Genomic DNA, 13,414 nt, shown 5'->3' with positions numbered 1-13,414 from the left:
GGAGGGATCCGGACTTGGGGGACTCTGAAGTCCTTCCGGTTACATCCTGCTGAAGTATTAAGGATGAAACGAACTTACAAACTGGTCAAAAATTCTAATTTAGTATTTTTTCCATTTCTGAGCATTAAAAATATAATTTGGAATAACATGTAAAGTTGAAGTTAAATAAAGGAACGGCTTTCTTCAAACAATGCTCCCCTTGAAGACCAACATTAACAATCAGCACTTTTGCAGAGTTTTTCCACTCAAAAATGCCATACTTCAAGCAGACACGAGCAGTACACCACAAACAGCACAGCAGGGAGGGAGGGCTGTCAAACCCTGCCAGTACCAAGGGGCCAAAGCATGCCGCACAAAGTCATCCTGTCCACTTCTCTTTACAAGAAAAATCTAGGGTCCCTTTAGATAGGTAACATCAGGGAAGCGCAAAGAGATACCAAACTAATTCTACTGTTCCTGAAGCTGTTAGGTCGGTGGTGGCAACTTGGTGGCCACTTAGAATAAAGCAGCCCACACGGGAAAGGAACATCAATCAGATGCCAGTGGAAACGCCTGTCAATCAGCCAGATCTCCTAACTAATGCCTGTCAATCAGCAGGACCCCTGGCCAATCCTGGAGTTCAGCCAATTCCCCTGACCAACTCCAAGGGGGCAAGGGACCCTAAAAACACCTTTTCCTGTCCCAAGCCCTTCCCTTCCTGCTGTAAGCCCCATAAAAGTTCAGTCCGGTCGAGCTTCCCCGCGGTTTCTCCTCAGACCCTTCCCCTGTCCCCTCTGTGGGTCTGATCGAGTTCCTCCCGGGAGTGATGTCTCAATAAGGCCTCGTTCAGTGGCCCTTTTAAATCTGCCTCCTTTGGTCGCTGCCCGCCTCGCCTGATCTGACAGAAGCATCACTGATTTAATACCTTTAAGAAAAACTTAAAAGATAAAGGGATACATTGATCATTTTAAAATAAAATTTACTAGTTCATGTTCTTCCTTGTTCCAAGGATTTGAGCTTTGCCCCACTCTAAATACCTTTAGACAATATCTTGAAACAAAACAAGCCCCACAAGATTCTTACTTGCAACAATGTTGCAGAGGAAGAATTTTCTCACCACCTGGGACCACACTGGAGGAGCTAAAGAAGGACCCCAGGCTTCAGGCACAGCACTGCTGATATGCCCTGGGGCAGGGAGGTGGGGAGGCTCTGAAAGACAGGATCGGGAAGTACTGGTCATCTGAACACACCAACCTTCCTATACCACTGTGCAGTTCTACAAATGTCTACAAACTGCAAAAACTGAAACAGGGAGTTTTGTTTTCTTGTCTAAAACCAACAGTTTCAAAAATAGGATAGATGAGGCAACAGGAACATCACCATAAGTCCTATGAAAACATTAGATAACTGTTCTCCATTAGTTATATCACAAGAGAGAGTCATTCTGTAGGAGATGGGAGCAATCGATGCTCACAGTGCTGGAAAGCACACTGCAGGTTCACTTAGTAGGCCTGCATTCAAAGAATTCAATCCGGACAGACACTAACTAAAGGTCTGTAAATGTTTAAATTGCTTAATACTGTTTAGTCTCCATACAAATTAGTCTTAAAATCTGAATAAATGGGGGAAAGCCTTGCAGAAAGTTGAAATTTCCTACAGAGTGTTGGTTCATAACACAAAGCAACCAAAAGGCGTCCAAGGTTCCAGTGTCATAGAACATCTTCCTGGAGAGCCTAGGATTTAGAAACTCGTGTTACTGAGAGGCCAGCACAGATTTGTGACCTCCCATCTTTTCACATTCAAACTTCTTTACCAATTTCCCAGCCTGACTGTCTCTCCTCAAGGCCCTCGATTTCAGTCTGCCCCTCTCCATCTTCTTGAGAGCCAAGTCAGTATTCATGGTAAGCAGAAACAGGCACAAGAAATCTTAATGTGAAAGGTATTTTTCCTAAGATACTGGGATTTTTTTCCAAACAGCTGCTTCTGTATAGAAAAAGTATTCAACATTAAAAGGCTATGAAGAAGTGTGTTTCTCTGAAAATATGTGAATCCTGGAACTCATACTGTCAGTGTCTGAAAAGCTACTGTCCATGCTAAAAATGAAGTGTATAAAGGAGCTGTTTTACATATTTATAGTCTACATAAAAAGCAGGCGGTTGTTCACATAGTAAATAAAGCAACTGATCTGCCAGAAAACCCATAAGGCCACACTCTTCTTAATGGTTCTGTCGGCTTTATGTGGATGTTGGTCACTGCTCCAGTGTAATCTGACTCACCAAATACAAGGTTGCCTGCCTCCTGACAAGAAACATTTTCAAAATACTCTGCTAGGAGAAATTACCCTCGGAAATGTGAAAAAGCACTAACACACTGATGTCCTTCCCTGAGACCACAGGTAGTGACCACCGTCACTCCCTCTTCTCCCACAAATCACCTGTGACTTTCCAACTGACAGCTGGAACAAGGGAGGGCTGCTGACAAAGGAATACTGGCCGAGCCACAGGGCGAGCCACCGCTTGAGACTCTGCTCCTGGCTGACAGAGGAACAGTGGCAGCAGACAGGTCAGCGTCCGGGCACTTTTGTCTACAAAGTGCTTGCTGAAGAGTGTCTATCTTCAATAATTTGTTCCTATTTCTTTGTTATATGAATGACCATTATGTATTCTTGTAGATCAGGAAAGAGTAAAGGAAAAATTTAAAAACTAGGTCAATCCCAGTACACCTTGTATAACAAAGCTATCTAAATTTTATTTGAAAACCAATTCTTTTTTGTGTTATTGTTACTGGGGATTGAACCCAGGGGTACTCTATCACTAAGCTATGTACCCAGCCCCTTTTATTTTTAGCTTTTTTGGTACCAGAGATCGAACCCAGGGGCACTTTAAGCACTGAGTTACATCCCCAATCCTTCTTATTTTTATTTTGAAGGATGGTCTCATTCAGTTGCTTAGGGCCTCACTATGTTGCTGAGTGGCCTCTAACTTGCAATCCTCTTGCCTCAGCCTCCCAAATAGCTGGAATTACAGGCATGTACCACCACATCTGACCCAATTCTTATTTCTAATTTGCTAAGAGAATGCACATTGAATTTAGTGTTACATCTGACATACACTATGCATTCATCCATTTATCGTGGAGAGGGGGCTTAAATTTCAATGCATGTATGGAATGGAAGACAGGACTAATATTAAATGCAGAGTCAAAACAGGAATACCTCATAACCCAGAGTCAGGAGCACAGCAAGACAGCTCTTCAAAAATACTGAGAGTTACTTAATGACATTTTCCAAAAAGTTAAAGTATACTCTGACAAAATTCAGGTCCTCAGACACCCTTCTGCCACTGCTAACAGAAAGAAAAGTCAAACGAGCAGATTATTGATAATCTTGATATAAATTGAGGTTTGGGCATGAGTTACAGCAATCTCACAAATTAAAATGAGTCCAAGAGGAGGAAGCCTGTGTTCTTTCTCATCTTCTTCATTTAAACGTGTCAGATAATCTGGTTGGTGTTTATCTTATTTCAAATCACAAACTGCTATCAAACACATGCTTGTGTTTTGACTGGAATGGCCTGGGAGGACTGCGGCTGGAGTTCACTGCACCTCTGCCTCTCTGGAATCAATTTAGACCTGTTTAACCTGCGCGCGCACACACACATACAACACTGAGACTGTGAAGGCAGTTACACAAGTGGCAGGAATGTCCAACATCTGTGTGGCTTCAGAAGTCACATCAGGCTACAGTTTTACTCTAAAGGTTTTGTTCTCAAGAAGTAGGTTCATATTATTTCCTGAGGGATTAATGTCACCCTCTCAGATAGCAAATATCTCAAGAGTTGTGAGAATAAAGTCAGGAACTGGCCACTCTAAGCCTATTGTTTCCAATCTTTTTAATCCTTTCTTTGAATACAAAGAAACAGTAGGTAATCTGACTCAAGGACTTTACACTTTTACACTAGGACTTTTTTTCTGATTATAACCATTTATCTTTTCTGGGTGTTTAATATCAAGATCACATTATCTATCCCCATAATGGCTGTTTGCCGCACTTATTATTAACTGTGATGTCAATATGGAAATTTTAAAAAAGCCTACAATTTTGGTATTACATTCATAATACAGAGAGAATAGCAAGGTTTACTCTATCATTTGCTGTTTTCCATGTAAGATACTGAATGACAGGAAACCTCAGGAGGAAAATTATATAATTTTGTATGTCTCCTGATAAAATTCCCGAGTTTCTTCACTTCTTCTTGGAAAGTCTATTAATGTATCCATAATGAGATCATAAGTCATGGTGATAAAAAAAAAATAGGTACTTGGTGTTTATCCTGGTTCCTGACACAGAGCTCCCAAGTCCCTTGGAATTTTGGGGTGACAGAAGCTCCTCTTGTTCTAATCAGGAGACTCTTGGTGGGTCTGTGGACAGTCTCAGGAGGGGGCTGCCCACTAGAACCACCAAGGCAGGACCAGAGGTTACGATGTCCAGCTCTTCCCTACCCTCCAGTGGTCAGCGCTGCACTGCAAACTGAAACCTGCATGGAAACACCTAGATGACGGGTTCAGGGAACTCCCCAGTGGGTGAACACAGGGGTGATGGGGTGCGGGGTGCCCAGAGAGGGCTAGGAAGTTCCGCACCACACCCCAACACCTGTCCTCATGGGTCTCTTCCGCCTGGTGTTCCTGCCTCGCCTTCTTTGTGATAAACTGGGGAGGGTAATAAAGTGCTTCCCTCAGTTCCAGAAATTACCAAACTTGAGGGGGTTGGTGGAACTCTGAATTTGAGGTGGGCTAGGAAGAAGTGTGGGTAGTCTGGGCAGCCCATTTGCAGCTGGCTTTGGAAGTGGGGGCAGTGCTGGGGGCCAAGCCCTTCACCTGTGGATCTGACGTAACCCGGTTGGTGTCGGCCACACCAGCCAGTGTCCACAGAGTAAGTGGAGTTGTTTTTGGGTGAAAAAAAAAACCCTGCACCTGTGGTGTCAGAGGTGTTCTGGGCTCAGAATCATCCCCAAGGATTTTAAAAAATATAATTATAGGGGCTGGGGATGTGGCTCAAGCGTAAGTGCGCTCGCCTGGCATGCGTGCGGCCCGGGTTCGATCCTCAGCACCACATACAAACAAAGATGTTGTGTCCGCAGAAAATAAAAAATAAAAAAATTCTTATATATATATATATATATATATATATATATATAAATAATTATAGAAGTTGTAAAAGCATAGAAATGCCCTTTATGCTGTCCACCCAGTTTCCTCCAGGGCTTATCTTACACGATCACACTAACACCATAGAACCAGAGGATGGACATTGGCGCCTGCCCTCCACCACATGGCCCTGTGTCATGGCCATCACAGTCGAGACACAGACCTGCCCCACTGCCCCCCCAGAGCACACTGCCACTTACTGCCCCCACCATCCCACATAGCCACCACTTCGAGCTCCCTCTCTACAACGCTGGCATTTTAAGAGCAGTGTGTAAGTGGCTGACTTCTTGGCCCACCCAGAGCCTCTGAGGTCTGTCAGTTTGCCCCGTTCCTGTCCCCTTTAAATGCCAAGTGGTATTTTGCGGTGTAGTTGTAACACTTTGTTTGACCATTTGCCTACTGAAGGGCATCCTGATGGTTTTGTTTTTGACTATTACACATACACAACGCCTACGTATGTAAAGGTTTTTGTGCACATGGTATATTTCACTTCTCCAAAAAAATGTCCAGGAGTATGACTGCTGAACCACATACTGAGGGTGTGTTCCACAAAACTACTTTCCAGAGTGTCTATACCATTTTGTGTCCCCTCCAGCAGTATTATGATAGATGGTTTATTGTCACTATCTTATTATATTTTATGAAGTGAGAATTCATTTTAGAATCTTAAAAAATTCTAAAATATACATTTAACATTAGACATTTGAAGTGTATAACTGAGTGGTATTAAACATATTCTCTGTTGTGCAACTGTTACCATGATCCATCTGCAGAACTACCCCCCCATAAATAAATAAATAAATAAATAGTCCTTTTTACTGTAGTTCATTTATTTTAATCAGATATTTCCCAAAACAATGGAACCAAGTAAGTAACTTCAGAGGCCCAGAAGTAAAAGAGGAACCTAATTCAGAGCTCACAGACCTTTCTCAAGAGGAATTTATCAAACTCTTAAGTTACCTCTGAATAGCAAAAATAGAGCTTTAGGCACACTTCTTGTACTGAGACACCACAATCAGACTCCGCCATGGGCTGGGGACTCAGGAGCCGGTGCCGATTGGTAACTAGACAGACACAGGTGGCAGAAGCTCACTGGGCTGAGGCAGCCTGCTCCCACTCTGCCTCTCAGAGTTGCAGAACATCCTTCAGAGCAGGAGGGCGACTGTTCGCACTCACTTCTCTGAGATTGCCGACTTCTCCACCATGCAAACACTCCTGCCACAGCCAATTTCAAGCTGTCGAACAATCTCACTGAATGCAGAATTGGGAAGAAACGCACAAAATCATCTGAAAGTGGTGTTAGTCATTAGGGAAATGGATATCAGAACCACCATGAGATGCCACTTCACTAGAATAGATACATTAAAAAAAAAAGTTGGCAGGGATGTGGAGGAACCAGCACCTGTATATGTTGCTAGTAAGAAAGTAAAACGGTGCAGATGTTGTGGGGAACAGTTTGGCGTTCGTTCCTCAAAGTGCAAACCCTGGTGTACACCTGAGAACTGGAAAGAGGTGTGCAAACAAAAATGTGGACACCGATTTTTATAGCAGCACCATTCAAATAGCCAAAAGATGGAAGCAGCCCAAATAGCCACCCATGAATGAATGGACAAACTGGTATACCAGAAAATGGGATATTATTCAGTCTTCAAAATAAATTAATTACTAATTCATGCTTTTGTGATAAGCTTAAAAAATATGCTAAGTGAAATAGGCCAGAAACAAAAGTCACATATTACATGAAATATCCGGAATAGGGAACATCCCAAGAGGCAGAAAGTAGGTGAGTGGCAGGTACTCAATATCTGAAAACAGTCATGTGCCCCACCCTAGTCCTGCTCCTGCAAACTGCCCTTCTTGGCTTCAGCACAGGCAGTCTTCCGGCACTTTCTGCCACTCCTCTCCTCCTTCCTGGCCTCCCACCGCTGTTCCAGGGAGGGTGGGCACCCCTTCCTTCCTCTGGTCATCTGGTATTACTCCACCTCTGTCTTGCCAAACCCCCTTTCTAAAACTTTGCTTCACACACAAAGCCACTCACTCCCTTATTTCTCCTAGTATAAAATCTCAACTGAAATTATCAAGAAAAGCAACACTTCATATTACCTATTGGATATATTCTAAGATCTTCATATATGTGGGAAAACATACCTAGAAATTGTATTGTCATTTTTGTATCAGATTATAAATCAATTTTTTGGTTTTAAAATCCTAGTACTTAGATACTTAGATATTTTATATAATCACATGCTAGGCATTTAAGTATTTATAGTAGAATTGAAACAAATCAATAATCTGAATAGGCAATTCACTTCTAATATGTCCATTAATGGGTACGCTATAATTGACATAGTGGGTGTACAAAGGCCTAGTAAAATGAGTAATTAATAATTCACTGTTTCAACAGCTTGCCTAGGTTAATTGAGCACAAACCATATGCAAAAGCACTATGCTAGATGCTATAGTAGATATAATTATTAAAGATTAAACTAAAAGCTTTAATAAATATATAAACAAAGTTTTATAAGAGAAGTGAGAGTATCACTCAGATTAATAATTTTAGCAGTTTGATAGTTGGTGTTCCAATGGGAGCTGCATAATTCCAATCCAGAGTGCAAGGTGCTCTCCAGCCTAAGACTCACAGCATGAAGCCGGCTGGGCTGGGCGTGTTCTTTTCTCACACCAATGATTTACTTCCCACAGATCTATGTTACTCTGGGAAACCTAAATCACATCAATTCCTCAGATGTAAACAGAAGGAAGCAACTCCATATTTAACACAAGCTAAAATTAAACTATATTGCACCTGACCCAGAAATAGGATGTGCGTTTTCAAATCCTATGTTAGTCACTGACCAATACTTACACAAGGATGGAAAAGAAAACCAGACTAAACTGTAGGATACAAAGCATTCACATATAGTTTCAACTCTTATCCACTGCTTCAGGGTGGAAGCTGGATGTGGGGAGGGAGGGATTACCATGTCCTGGGCAGTACTTGTTGGAAGGAAGCAGAAGACAGAAAAACTGGCCCAAAGCAAGGATGCAGGGTCCTTGGAAATATTTTAGGGATATGCAGGCAAAAGGAGAAAAGAAAGTGAAATTGTAAGGCATGCTTTTAAGTGTTAAAATAACAAAGCCTTTTGGTAGATAAATTCTTAGCAACAACACAAAACAACAGTGAAACAGAAACAGAAAAATTCCAAGGTTCAACTGCTCCACTCCAATCCAGCAGGGCAGGAAGGGGGCCAAGAAAACACTGTGGCCGGAAAAGTGACTCAGGCCCAGCACTGAGAGGGCTCAGGGACATCAGGCACAGCAGCCTCAGGTGGCTGCCCAGGGCAACGCCTGTCTATTCACCGGCATCCAGGGTTTCACCTCCCTCTTCCCATTCCAGCCTTACAAGCAGACACCACCTTCCTGATGAGGAAGGCAGGTCAACAGGTGCCTGACCCAGCCAAGGGCACAGTTAGGTTGGTGGAGCGCCCTCAGAGGGTCTGCCTGAATTGTGTGGCCTCTATAGTGTGCTTTCACAATTAGAAACACAGCCAAAAGACACTGATGTTGGCCACAGGGGCAGCTGCATTCACAGAAGGACAAGACCATCCAGCAAGTCTCAGACATCTCAAAGCAGCCATCACTTTATTGTGCTAAAACCACTACTTCAATCAAGAACATTCCTGTTAACAGATTTTAATATCCCACACAGAAGAGGAAAAGCAACCCAACCTCACTGGAGTAGGAATGCCTTTCCCCTAAAGGTCATTTCCACAAGAAGAGATGTGGATAAACTTATGAAGACTTTTAACATCTTACCATTCAAAAACAAACACTGTCTTCTACAATTAAGACTTTTCTTAAAAATTATCATTCTACTCTAATGATTCAAAATAGTTCATGTAGCCTCTAGATACAGAGCTACCAAATAGCTCAATATGAATCTGTAGCTTAAAAACATCAAATTAAATAATATCTCATATGCTATTTTTATCACTTCTCACCATGTATCTCACAATCTTTTTCTTCTTGGTACCAGGGATTGAACACCCAGGTGCGCTTAACCACTGAGCCACACCCCCAGTCCTTTTTATGTTTTATTTAGAGACAGGGTCTAGTTAAGTTGCTGAGGCTGGCTTTGAACTTATGATACTCCTGCCTCAGCCTCCTTAGCCACTGGGATTACAGGCGTGCGCCACTGTGCCCAGTCATCTAATCTTTTTTTCAATTGTGTCCATCAGATGTCATTTAAATGAAGGATGATATTTCCATAAAATAAATAATTGCAATAATCACAGTCATTTCTGAATAATGAGATAATGTTCCATGAAGAAAGGAAGACACTAACATACATATACATACACTGTACAAACATTTCAAAGTTTAAGGAAATCTAACAACTTGTTACTAGTAGTTGGATTCCAGGCATTCTTCTCACATCAGAAAATCATGTTTTTAAAACCTTTCTAGACACAACATAACGTAATACATATATCACAGTGCATTCATTAAAAGTAAAGGATCCTCACTATATGATTAAGCAAATTAAAAAAAAAAAAAACCCTTCAAGTTCAATTTCCATGACAACTTTACAATTAAAAAGGAAGCCTCCTGAACACCACCGTGTTAGTTTTTACTCTGGCCACTGGGGTCCTCACTAAAGCTCTTGTGTAGTCACCAGGTGCTGGGCAGGACACAGAAGACAGAGAAGCTGCACTGCTACTTTCACCAGATCACTCTACTGAGATCCGCTAAAAAGATACCTCACTGAACCCCAGATCCAGTAGAAATGACCATAAACTGCCAATCAGAAAAATAAGTAAAGGTGGCATGGCACAGAATCAGACCTGAGGGGCTAAGAATGTAGCTCAGCAACACCCTGGGTTTGATCCCCAGCACCGCACAAACAAAAGAAGAAAAAGAAAAGACGATGACCCATATGCACAATTAGATCACCAAACAAATTTTAATTCTCAAGAAACCATTTGTTTTAAAATAGACTGATTTAAAGAGCTGAGCTATTACCTTAGTAAATGCACAAAATGCCCTAAGTGCTTGCTTTTGCAGCACATACACTAAAATTGGAATGATACAGGGATGTGTGTGGCCCTTGTGCAAGGATGACATGCAAATTTGTGAAGCATTCCATATTTTTCAGCACATTATAACAATACATGCATACCCATGCTTACAGCAGCATGATTCACAAAAGCCAAACCATGGAACCAGCTTGAGAGTCTGTCAAAGGATGAATGGACAAAGAAAAGGTGGTGTATACACACACAATGGAGTTTTCCTGAGCCATAAAGAAAAATGAAATTATGTCATCTGCAGGAAAATGGATAGACCTTGAAAACATTATGTTAAGCGAAATAAGCCAAACTCAGAAGGTCAAGTGTTTTGTCTCCTATGTGGAATGGAAGCTAGAGAGGAAAAAGGCAAAGAAAGGTGTGGGGGAATCTCATGAAAATTCAAAGGAATATCAGTAGAATAGTGCAAATGACCTGGGGAGGGAAAAGGAGAGGGAAAGGGGAAATACTGGGGAAGGATAATTGGCCAAGTTGTTTGTTATATCACGTGCATGAATACTTAATAATAAAATTCCACCATTGTGTATAATTAAAATGCACCAATAAAGAAAATGTTTAAGAAATTTAAAGGTGTCCCAAATAGCACATTCTTTAAAAAATGAACAAACTACTTCACCAACTGAGAGACCTAATAAAGGTTCCTTATGATTTTTCCACCATATTTAGGTATGAGTCCAGAAAATATTAATGTTCTAAACCAGATTTTACTAAACAAATGATTTCCAGTAGAATCAATCAGTACAAACTGAAAAATTCCCAATATCTCCATTCATTTATAATTTTTTACCAACAACCATCATGAGTAAGTGTGGTATGGGTATTTTTTACATACTTTCCCTAGATTAAAGAAAAATGACTTATGTATTACTTAAAAAAAAAAAGCTGGGGGCAATGATGTACACCTGTAATCCCAGCAGCTCAGGAGCCTGAGGTAGGAGGCAAGTTCAAAGCCAGGTTCAGCAATTCAGCAAGGCCCTAAGCAACTTGGTGAGACAGTCTCAAAATAAAAAATAAAAATGGGCTAGGGATGTGGCTTTGAGGTTAAGCACCCCTGGGTTCAATCCCTGGTATTAAAAAAAAAAAAAAAGGAAAAGGAAAAAGCAGGGAGTAGAACAGAGATAATATCAAAGGATACAAAATTTCAGTTAGTAGGAGTACTGCTCAAGAGTTCTACTGTGCAACATAAAAACTATGATTGATAACAATGTTATATATTCTTGATAATGGCTAAGTGATCTTAAAAGCGCTCTCAAAAAATAAGTATGTAAGGAAATGCATGTTAATCAATTTAGTCATTTGCAAAGTATACATACTTTTAAAAATATACAAGAATACGGGCTGGGGTTGAGGCTCAGCGGTAGAGTGCTCGCCTAGCACGCGCAGGGCCCTGGGTTTGATCCTCAGCACCACATAAAAATAAATGAATGGAATAAAGGTATTGTGTCCAACTACAACTAAAAAAAAAAAAAAAAAAGACAAATATAAAAAAATCATTTTTAAAAAAGTACAAGGATATGTATAATTTTGTTAATAAAAGTAAAAATAATTTTAAAAAAAGGACCCAAATTACCACTGCACAATATTGACTTTAAAATTGGGGCTAGGGCTGGGGATATAGCTCAGTTGGTAAAGTGCTTGCCTTGCAGGTACAAGGCTCTGGAATCACCAGCACCACAAAAAAATAAAATACAATAAATAAAATAAAATTGGGGTTATATACAGATTTGTTTGTTGCCACCTAATTAACTTTCTAAAATTTACCGCCTTGTCTTCCTCATACTTGTGTCAGGCGCTGAGCACCATGCCTGGGGCACAGCACAGGATCACAGAAGACTGCCTTAGCGAATGAGTGCATCTGCAGACACTCGTCTTTAAGTTCTCAGAGAATGCTGGCCCAGTGAATGACTGAACCCACAGACACTCACTTTCAATCCATACACATAAATAAGGTTAGTTCCTTAGAATGTGATCTATTCAAGTAAAAATTCACCGAAATAAATAGTTTGCTTTAAAAAGTTGTAGGACTTTTAAAATAGCTAAGAAAAGTAAATGAAGAAATATCGATGATGGGAAAAGACATGAGAAAACATCTATAAATAAAACAAGTTTATGGAAATGCCATCCATGCAGTAGATGATCATGGGCACAGTAACTGTTTCCGTAAGAACTATGCCCCACCCAGCTCTAAAGAACACCAGGTGACTCAGTGTTGAAGGCACAATAAGATCACTGAGAGTTCACTGAGGGCTATCTACTGGAGGAGGAGGGCAAGGTACTTTCAGGACCAAGACGCACAGGAAGGACACATCCTGCAGAAATCCTCTCCTATGGTGGCTAAAGCAAGAGGAGAACCACATTGCACTACCAGTAGTTCTCCTTTTCTGATCTGACAAATGCTTAGATTTAAATACATTACTTTTTCCCTCTCCTGCCATGTCCAAACACTGTGTCTAAGCAACTTGGGAGTGGTTACACTTAGGTACTAGTCTCTGCTAACTGGGAGAACTGCCCTGGGAGCCCACGTCTGATACCTAATAGCCTGGATTCAGCGGGAGCACTTCTCTCCTCTTCCTAAGAGCCTGGGTGGGGTACAGCGGGAGCACCTCTACCCTATTTCTAAGAGCCTAGGTGGGATCCAGTGGGAGCGCTTTCCTCCTTCTCCCAGAGAGCCTGAGTGGGGTCCAGTGGGAGTATTGCTAGGCCAGCTGCAGCTCAGTTCCACCGTCTACTGTGAAGGAGTTACTACTTCCAGAGTTCCCTTCTGAGAAGACCCAGAAACCCACCTTTGAACTGCCCTCCTGCACACTGCCGCTTTACTGGGCTCTGGAACTTCTGACCCATGGAACATGGCATGATTATTTTGCTGTTCCCTATGAATTCCATACACATATATTTATGCACCACTTACCATTAAACCCTCCCCATCCTTTCTTTGAGCCCCATGACACTCTGGGGCAATCACCACAGGCCTTCTGAGTTTACCACATCTACCCTGAAAAGAGTATGGAGTAAACAGGATAACCTCTTATGCTTCGTGAAAACAGTACTCTGAATAGCTAAGCTATAGAATCAACCTAGGTGCCCTTTAATAGATGAAGGGATAAAGAAAATGTAGTACATATACACATGGAATATTACTCAGCCAT

The 13,414-nt window shown here is 41.4% G+C and overlaps 1 protein-coding gene and 1 non-coding gene across 5 annotated transcripts in view; one reads left to right on the top strand and one right to left on the bottom strand.

Annotated features, from left to right (window-relative positions):
- Esyt2 (extended synaptotagmin 2) overlaps nt 1–13,414 on the bottom strand; it is a 77,432-nt gene that overhangs the window by 59,218 nt on the left and 4,800 nt on the right. The gene's annotated exons all lie outside the window — the stretch shown is intronic.
- On the top strand, nt 10,230–10,333 carry LOC113175694 (U6 spliceosomal RNA). Its single transcript, XR_003300000.1, has one exon. It is a non-coding gene; the product is annotated as a U6 spliceosomal RNA (small nuclear RNA).

This window comes from Urocitellus parryii, chromosome 3, assembly GCF_045843805.1.
Source record: "Urocitellus parryii isolate mUroPar1 chromosome 3, mUroPar1.hap1, whole genome shotgun sequence".
Lineage (NCBI taxonomy): Eukaryota > Metazoa > Chordata > Mammalia > Rodentia > Sciuridae > Urocitellus > Urocitellus parryii.
The sequence above is the reverse complement of the archived record's forward strand: the minus strand, read 5'-3'. Positions and strand labels throughout refer to the sequence as shown.